Source organism: Lactuca saligna, chromosome 8, assembly GCF_052625555.1.
Source record: "Lactuca saligna cultivar CGN05327 chromosome 8, ASM5262555v1, whole genome shotgun sequence".
In the NCBI taxonomy this organism is placed as follows: domain Eukaryota; kingdom Viridiplantae; phylum Streptophyta; class Magnoliopsida; order Asterales; family Asteraceae; genus Lactuca; species Lactuca saligna.
Window position 1 is genome coordinate 125,874,453 of NC_136424.1, and position 9,359 is coordinate 125,883,811.

General features: G+C 32.0%; 1 pseudogene; it reads right to left on the reverse strand.

The window, feature by feature from the left end:
* Positions 1-3,939: 3,939 nt before the first annotated feature.
* Positions 3,940-6,253, reverse strand: LOC145008411 (pentatricopeptide repeat-containing protein At2g22070 pseudogene; annotated as a pseudogene).
* Between the last annotated feature and the right edge of the window lie 3,106 nt (positions 6,254-9,359).

The window sequence follows — 9,359 nt, forward strand, 5'->3', positions numbered from 1 at the left end:
ATTTAAAATGATTAAAAAAACTAAAGTATATTGCTTTTTGGTGTAAAATAATGAAAGTATGGACGTAAATGAGGATAAAAACACATTGTTCAAATTGAAATTGGCTTAAAATATGTTTCTAGCGTATGAATTTAGCTTAATATTGTAACCTTCTCTACATCAACTCTAACGATATTATTCTATCGATTGTCAGCATGTTCAACTGTCCTCATAGGATTTCAGTCACCCATACACATCATGTTTATTCGATTGCAATATTTTTTCAACTTTTAAAACATTATATCATTCCATCTTCTTGTCACATTTGTAATTTAATTAACGAAAAGCAAGTGAAGGAATATAGTATGCCATACTTGTGCACTTGTCTACATCTTAGCCTTGTTTTTGTATTATTTATATATCCTAGAATTGTTTGATACCAAATAACTTTACATCAAACCTTTTTAGCTAAATTTAAAAAATATAAGTAATAAGTCATATATGAATAATATACAAGTGAATATCTTATTTCTCAATTATGGTTGTATATGTTGATACACCTTTAAACAAAACCCTACACCATTAAATACTTTACACCCATTATGCAATGATAAATATTTGGAAAAAAAAATGTCTCTTTAAAGCACACGCCTCCCATGATCCCATCTTCTATACATACATGGTACATCCCCCCATAACATTATATAATATTTAACTGAAATATAAATGTACATATACCAATAAAATATATATAGATATCATAAAAGAAGATTATTTTATGTATGATTGTAGTGTATCCTTATTAAAATTGTAAACCAATAACTCCTTATGACCCAATTCTTCTTTAAATCATTGATAATTCTTTAAACAACCTAAAAATGTTGAGTTTTGATTCTCTTATAAAAATTATTTAATGATAAAATATACATATCCCAATCCTTTTAATCTTTAAACCAAATAACCCCAATATGAGCAAGCTTCTAATGTGTTATTTTTTCCCTACTTCTAAAGGTCTATCAATGTAAATTATCACAAAGTAACTATACGAAAGTTGTTCACTTGTTTGCTTACATTTGATTCACTAATGCATATGGATTGGGCCAAACCAAATCTAAACCAGGCCCAAAAAGCTTGATCCACATAAAAAACCCGAACCGATATATCAGTTCAAAATATAGAACTAATGATTTCAACCGATTCCAGTTTGTTCTTCATTCAGACGACTAAAGACCACACACAGTCAAGGTTGGCCCGAGTCATCAGTTACTATGTTTTGAACCAATGGGCCGAACCGGACCTTTTGAGTCCGGTTCAAAGACGGTCTTGAAATTTAAAATATAAATTTATGATATGTTCGAGTTGTAATAATAATAAATGTATATATATAGTTTTTGCCAAATAATAAAAAAACGTAGTGTTTTTTTTTTGTTTTTGTTTTTTTTTTTTTTTTTAATGTTAAATGACTTTACTGCATGGATGTGTCAATTCAAGGGCATGACAGTATAGTATCCTTGATGAATGGAGCTTGAAAACATTCTTAAGGTCTGGATGCATACAGTGGTGACAAACACAATCGAGTTTACGAATACTGTTCACCAGAAGTTGACTGAAAAGTTCTGGAAATGGTCAAAAGATTTTCGTTTTGATGTTTATTTATATCATTATAGATTTTATATATTTTCTTAAAACAGTTTAAAAGTTGGATATAAAGGTGGAAAGTGTTTACTTGTTTTAATTTACTTGCAACGATTGAAAATTTAAGCAGAAATTATATTTTAAGAAAAATAATGTGAACTTGATCTACAAATGAAGAGGCTTTGGGGTCTTTTGATAACTTCTGAACGAAATAATTTAGAGACCACCTCATAATCAGTCAATAGAGTTTGATTTTCATACAACATTTGCATGGTTAAGGGGCCCTATATTTTCTTAACCATTAAGAGGTTCAAAATCATTCAACGCTAACTGAATGATAGTAACTTACATCTTCGGTTTCTAACTATAGCTGATTATCTCAATTTTAGTCCTAAAAATATTTTTATTGCAACTTCGATTTATTTTTTGAGGTTTTCGGTTTTTTTTTTTTTTTTTTTTGAATCTCTGTAACCCGTTCCATGTCAAATTGCAAAAACAAGTTATACCCAGGAACTAAAATAATCATTTTACTTTGAGTATGGACAAAAAAACATTACAATAACTCCAATTAATACCAAAATTACAAAAATCAATTATACGCAAGGAATGAAAAATAATTTACTCCAACAAACAACAATAAAACCGAATGATATAGCTTGATATAGCTTCTAATAATCCCTATAAGTTTAGATAAGTTTGTAAACAATACCATGGTATATATATTTTTTAAATTTCTATGATCCACGATAACACAAAAGTAGTCTTTTTGGCATACTCCATAAAGAAGTTTGGAATAGTTTCAGAATAATTGACATCACATTACCTATTTGTCCGTTCCAATTATTAAAAACATTAATAATACTGATTTGGGGTCACAATATTTCCTTGTTTTGGCATTATTTACATAACATTTTTTCAAAAACATTGTGTCATTTCAAACTTTAAACTTATTGTGGGAATGAATGACAGAACACCTTTCCACTTGAGTCTGTCTAAATACTTTAATACTTTTCTTCTTACTACAAATTAAGATTCCAAATGTCATAATAACAATTGTATAGGAATCTCCATTCATTTTTTCATGTTTTAAACCTTTTGTTTATTTATATATAGTTAAAATACCCATGAAGTTTTTGACATACATAGAAATATTCAATAAAAATGGATTTATCAATTTATGCTAATTTATGCAAGAATATATTGGTACACGATAAGTATGTTGCTTTTTCTTGCATTATACTTTATTCCTATAGAAATTTTATAATTAAATTAAAAAAATGAAATACCTACATGAATCATAATTGTTTACCTTTCCATTACAAGGAAAGAAAACATTTTTAAAGAGACGAACTCCACCATTGTTTTGCCATGAATGTGGTAGATTTCACTAAAAGACACAACAAATTATTAAAGGCAAAAAGAAAGGAAATGATAAAAGGCATGTCACATAAAAAACAACATAAAAAATTATTGTCTAAAGGCAAAAAGCACAAAAAGGAAATGATAAAAGACATGACCGTACAGGGTAAACTCTTTAGGTCTACCTTCGATTATGTGGATGTCAAGGGCATTTCGATTCTGTGGATGGCAAGGGTATTTATGTCTTTTACCTATATAAAAAATCAATAGCAAGTTTGTTCTCCCTTGCTTTTTTGGATAAGACAAAAATTACATTTTTTTCTCTTATTAACCTAGTAGGGTTTATTATTTTGATAAAAATAAATTGTCCAATTAGATAATTTGGATTGGACTATTTTGTTACAATATTCAGATTTTTGGATTGGTTTTCAACAAAATCGAATTATTATTTTGGATTTCGGATCGGTTTTGGTTTATAAAATAAGAACCGAATAGTCCAAAAAAACTGAATAACAAATTATTATTTACTTATTTTTAATATATCTATAATTTTTTGTTAGTTTTTATGATTCATTTTTTCAAATAAGTCAAAAAGTTTCACCTAATAAAAAAATATTAATATGCATTTTCTTTCAAAGTTTTTTATCTATTAAATATTAAGCCATAATATACCTTCTTAGTAGTTCTTTATAAATTTTAAATCACAATAAATAATTTGTTTTTGTTTTTTCAACAAAAATTGGATAATAGTATAATTATGTCATTTTAAAATGTTCTAGTTTTGAAAACCAAATTATAAAAACCAATCTAACCAAATTGAAACTGGATCAGATCAAATTTAAATTTAGTTTGGACTATTCGGATCCTTATTTCGAAAACCGAAATCAATTTCGATTTACTTAATTTGATCGGATCGAACCCATCCATCCAAACGAACACCTACCTCACTCTCAGTCTATTTTAGGATGACAAAAATCAAAGTGTTCATGGTTCTAATCAATTTTCTTGTTCTTATAACATATTAAATTCCATGTAAATTTCATAAACCTAAAAAGATCACCAAAGGTCCTTGCATGAGCAAGATCCATCTACAAAGTGATGAAATCTATTCGAATCTCTCAATACAATTTTCCTACCAATAATTCTTGAAACAAACTTCATAAAAACATGACAATCACCACAAACCCTAATATTCTTCAAAATCCTAATTGGTTGCTTTCCTTCACCTTTCCTCATCAACCCATAAACAAGAGCCAATTTTTCACTATGGTAACATATAGATTCAAACTTTTCATCATCCCCAACATCATGCAACACCAAATCTTTATTTGGACTAAATCCAGATTCCACTAATCTTCTTATCATCTCATTTAATCTCCGATAAATAAGTTTTGATTCAGGATGCGTTCGATCTTCTGACACAAATTTATAAACTTTTCCATCAATTTCAATCCAACTAAATGCTGCAAACTTTTTAACATTCTTGTTGTTCATAAGTTTTCTCATGGATGCCACATCTTTCCATCTACCATTAACAGCGTATAAATTTGAAAGAGTGATATAAGGTTCAGCATTCAACGGGTCCACCTCAGATAAGTGTCTTGCTGCCAGCTCAGCATGTTCTATATCACCTTTGAGATTACAAACAGACAAAAGAGTTGACCAAATGAGACTATTCGGTTTTAAAGGCATACCCTTTATGATTTCAATGGCTTTTTCTATACGATTTGATCGACCATAAAGATTTATCATACACGCGTAATGATCCAAATTCGGTAAAATCCCGTATTTTTCTTTCATTAAAAGAAAATATTTTTCTCCCTTTTCAATAAGACCTTCATGGATACAAGCAGAAAGAACACCAATAAATGTAATTCCATCTGGTTTTATGTTATCTTTCAACATTTCTTCATAAAGTCTTAGCGAATCAAGATCTTTACCATTTTGTGCATACCCTAAAATCATTGAATTCCAAGAAACGATTGTTTTGGTATTTATAGTATTGAAAATCTCCCGAGCTTGACTTGGTTGACCACATTTTGAATACATATCAACAAGGGCACTTGACACAAGTGTGTCATTATCAACTCCCATTTGTATTGCTTTCGTGTGAATTGTTTGACCATAAAATAAAGAAGCTAATTTAGCACATGAACTAACTACACTTGAAATTGTAAACTTGTCTGGTTTGATGTTATTCATTAACATTTTGCTAAATAACATCAAGGCATCTTCTTCTTTCCCATTTTGGACATAACCTGATATCATTGTTGTCCAAGAAATGACATCTTTGTCCTCGACCTCTGTAAAAAGTTTATGTGCTTCATCTATTTTCCCTGTTTGAAAGAAAGCACCAAGAACATTTGAAACTGTAACCATGTCAGGTTTTATACAAGACAACTTCATTTCATGAAACAGTTCTAGGCATTCTTCTGGCAACCCGTTTTTCATGCATCCAGAAATCATTGAATTCCATGAAACCACGTTCTTGTTAGACATGCTGTTAAACAACCATCTAGCAGCATTAATCTCACCACATTTAGCATAGAAATCAGTCAAAGAATTGCAGATGAAACCATTGGAGAGTAAGCCACAAGCTATGATCTTTCCATGAACTTGCTTCCCATGTCTTAAATCCAATACCCGTGAACATGCATTTAACACACTCACATAAGTATGCCCGGTTGCCTGAAATCCTTCTTTTTGCATTTTAACAAACACCTTCAAGGCGTCTCTTGCAAGACCTCTTGAAGCCAAACCCGCAATCACGGTGTTGTATGAAACAAAATCTCGACTTGGCATGTCAATGAATAGTCGCTGTAACTCGTCGACAGACCCTGTTTTAGAGTAAGCTTTTAACATCGCGTTGTAAGTGAAGATATCTCGTTGGGGCAATTTATCGAACAGGTTCTGTGCATCCAAAAGTTTGCCAGATTTAGCGTAGACGTCAAGAAGACGATTGTGGATAAAAGTGGTGTTGGGTTCGTAGAGATTTTCGTCCATGTGAGATTGTAAGCGCTTGGCTTGATGGGCATCACTGAATCGAACGCAATCAAGGACAAGACGAGTGTATGCTTCAGGGTTGACATAATTGTATCTGTAAAGAGAATCAACTGCTTCCTTGAGCTTGTACTTTGGGTGCATTTAGACCTGTTTTATGCCTCTAATCCAATTTCGCAGCTTTCTTTTGGGTCCATTACGATTTACAACGATTTCATTTTAGCAACTCGTACAAAGAAAAGAAAGAAGATCTTACGGTCTGGGTACTCTTTCTATAATGATCTGGATTTTTTTTTTTGAGTGATTAATGGAATAAAATTTAAAAGATAAGTATTTTAGTAAGATAATCGGTTTTCAATAATCGTTTTTATTTTAATTTATTGAAAATGTTTATAACTTTGTTGAAAATATTTATTGTTGGTGGAAATTAATTTATAATTTTATCGATGTTTGACTATATTACCATAAAATTTCCATATTGATGCCAAGTTATTTTTTCGGTATATATTTACAATTTTGTTGCAATATCAATCAAATAAAGAGTTTTCCCTTTTCTTTCGGTAATATTTTTTTTCGAATTGCAATAAAGTTACTAAGTTTAACAAAATTTTTATTTTGATACCGAGTTTCAAATTACAAGAAGTAACTATATTATCACAAAATTTTCATTTTGACGCCGAGTTTTTTCTTTCTCAATTATGTCACTAAATTTACAATTTTATTGCAATCTCAACCAATTGACCGATTCATGAAATATTATATTGTGGTTTAGAAGCTTGATTTAGAAGCTCGATTTATACAGCACATAAATAAAGATCGGTCCAATAGTTCAAACTCATTTACAAGTCAGCGAAAATGGAATTGTCACCATTTCATGAGATGCTATTGTGGTTTAGCAGTTTGATTTGTACAACAAGTAAATGAAGACCTCTATAAGGTCGCTCTAAGACCCCCTACAAGTTCGATTTCTACAACAAATAAATGAATACCCCTACAAAGTCGATTGATTTGTACAATAAATAAATGAATACCCTTATAAATAAAGATAACGACGTGGTAATAGACTAGTGATCAAATGTGTAGAAAACACATTTTGTCAAAGCCACGATGTGGTAAAGATGAGAACACGACGTGGTCTCGCAATGGTGATTCGAGTTAAGTAAAATGAATAGTGACATTGTAATGCCTGTGTTTCTGGGCCTGTCATTAATGATGATATAATAGTTTAGGTTAACCTTTGTAACCCGTTTTGAAATAATAGAAGTATATTATTTGAGTATTATGTGTTTTGTGTTTAATTGCTTAATTATGTGGTTTGAGTAATTAAGAATAAAAATAAGCGTCAAAATTTAAATATAAAATAAACTTGATATCTTTAGATAATGTTGTAGTGGTCGAAACAAGGATTCTGAAGATATAAAGAAAGCCGAAATCTGAGTTATAACAAAGAAGTTATGACATGTCGAAGTTTCGCGACAGAACCGGCAACGCTGAATGACGTAAAAAGTGCAATTTACGTTAGAGCGATATTTAGCCTTAGTGATCTAAAGGAGATTCGAAGATCTCGTTGTTAGTATCAAAGCCATAAAAAGTTAGGCGAGAACGGACGTTAAACGAAGAAGTTATGAATTTATAACGAAATTTTCTGTCCCGACCTATTAAAAATAAATAACAAAAATAAAGTCAAAATTAGCCGACGGAGTCTAAACAAAAGTTGTAGAGTGTAGTCTCACCTTCGCGTGAATATAAAGAACGTCGAAAACGGAGTTCGTATCCGGAGGCGAGTCACCGGACTCATTCGAGGTACGCCCCGCGTACAGCGAAGAATGTCGACACTCGCACTCGAGGACTTCGGATGACGCATGCGCTTACGTTTCGTAGGCAGTATGCCCCGCGTAAGGCTGTACGCCCCGTGTACTCCGACGCTCAAGCCTCCTATAAATAGGATGCGAGGGCAGCCGGCTCTTTTGCTATTTTTCTCTTCTCTCTCTCCCGTTTTACCTTGATTTGCGTGCCACAAGTACCCCGAAGCCCCGGTAATATTCCCGAGTCTTGAAGCAAGTCCCGAGATCCCGAAGATCCCGAAAAGTGCGGTTTCCGAGCCGAAGCTCTGTCCACGAGAAGTTGGATTTTTGTAGAGATCTTCCAGATCTGCTGAGGATTACTACTTCTACAAGCCGTAGTGTTGTCCGATCATCTTCTGATCAAGTGAGTGTGTAGTTACTTTCTTCTAACGCATAATTATGAAGTATTTTATACAAAATACGTGTTATGTGTATAATTTTGTTATTATGTGCGTGAATGTATATTCACTCTCTTCAATCTCATATATCTGATTTGTTTTCTATGAAATACGTGTTATGTGGGTATGTCTCATCTGTTATGTGAAATATGTATTGGATGAAAATGCTATACAGGTTTTAAACTATGTATATAAATATATATTTTTATCTACTAATATGTTGGGTAGAACATGGGTAGATAGTTGGTGTGTAATAAACAGATGAGAGGTCTCGATGTTGTTGTTGTTGACCTAGTTATTCAGCGGAGTATGGATAATGACCACAGACTCCTTCTAGACAGTCTCGTGGAACGCTAGCAAGTTCATAACCTGTAGGTGTTGTGAACGATGTGTTCACCGGTGTACTTTATCCCCCTCATGGTTGCCTTTAGGATATCTATTGTTGAGGAAACCCCTTAGCAGTAATGTCCGTCCCGATGAAAATCCTAGATTAGGTCCCTTGAGATAGATGTTGTTTTAGGGACGTAAAGTGAGGATAACGGGAATGGGTAATCGGGATAGTGATTGGTTGGTGAAATTAAATATAATTTATTTATTGTGGGTTGAAAACCCTATATGCTCACCAGGCTCTCAAGTCTGACCCACTCAGTTTTATTTGTATTACAGGAAGTGGCACAAGGGCGTAAGATGGATGAATCATCGAGTTGTTTTGTTTACAAGTCTATATATGTATATATTTGTTGAATGACTTGTAATGTTATCGTTTATGCTTTATGGTCTGTATCGAAACATGACACCCCGAGTTTTAATTATATAATGAAAATGCATCTCTTGATGAAATGCTTTGATAAATATATTTTTATCATGTTTTGTTTTGGGAACAAATTCCGCAACACTTTTAAATCAAAAGGATTTACTCTGAAATTATTTTAAAAAGCATAAATGAAATCAGTCTTTTCTGGCCGTGATTTTGGGGATGTCACAGTTGGTATCAGAGCATTAGTTTAAGCGAACTAGGAATTTGTAGGATTTCTAGACTTAAACTTAGAATGCTAAGTGGAATTTTGAGATGTGTGTCTGTTGGATTTTAGACACGAGCACTAGTTTATTTTTAGGAAAGTTGCCTAAAATGCTTTTATGTGCT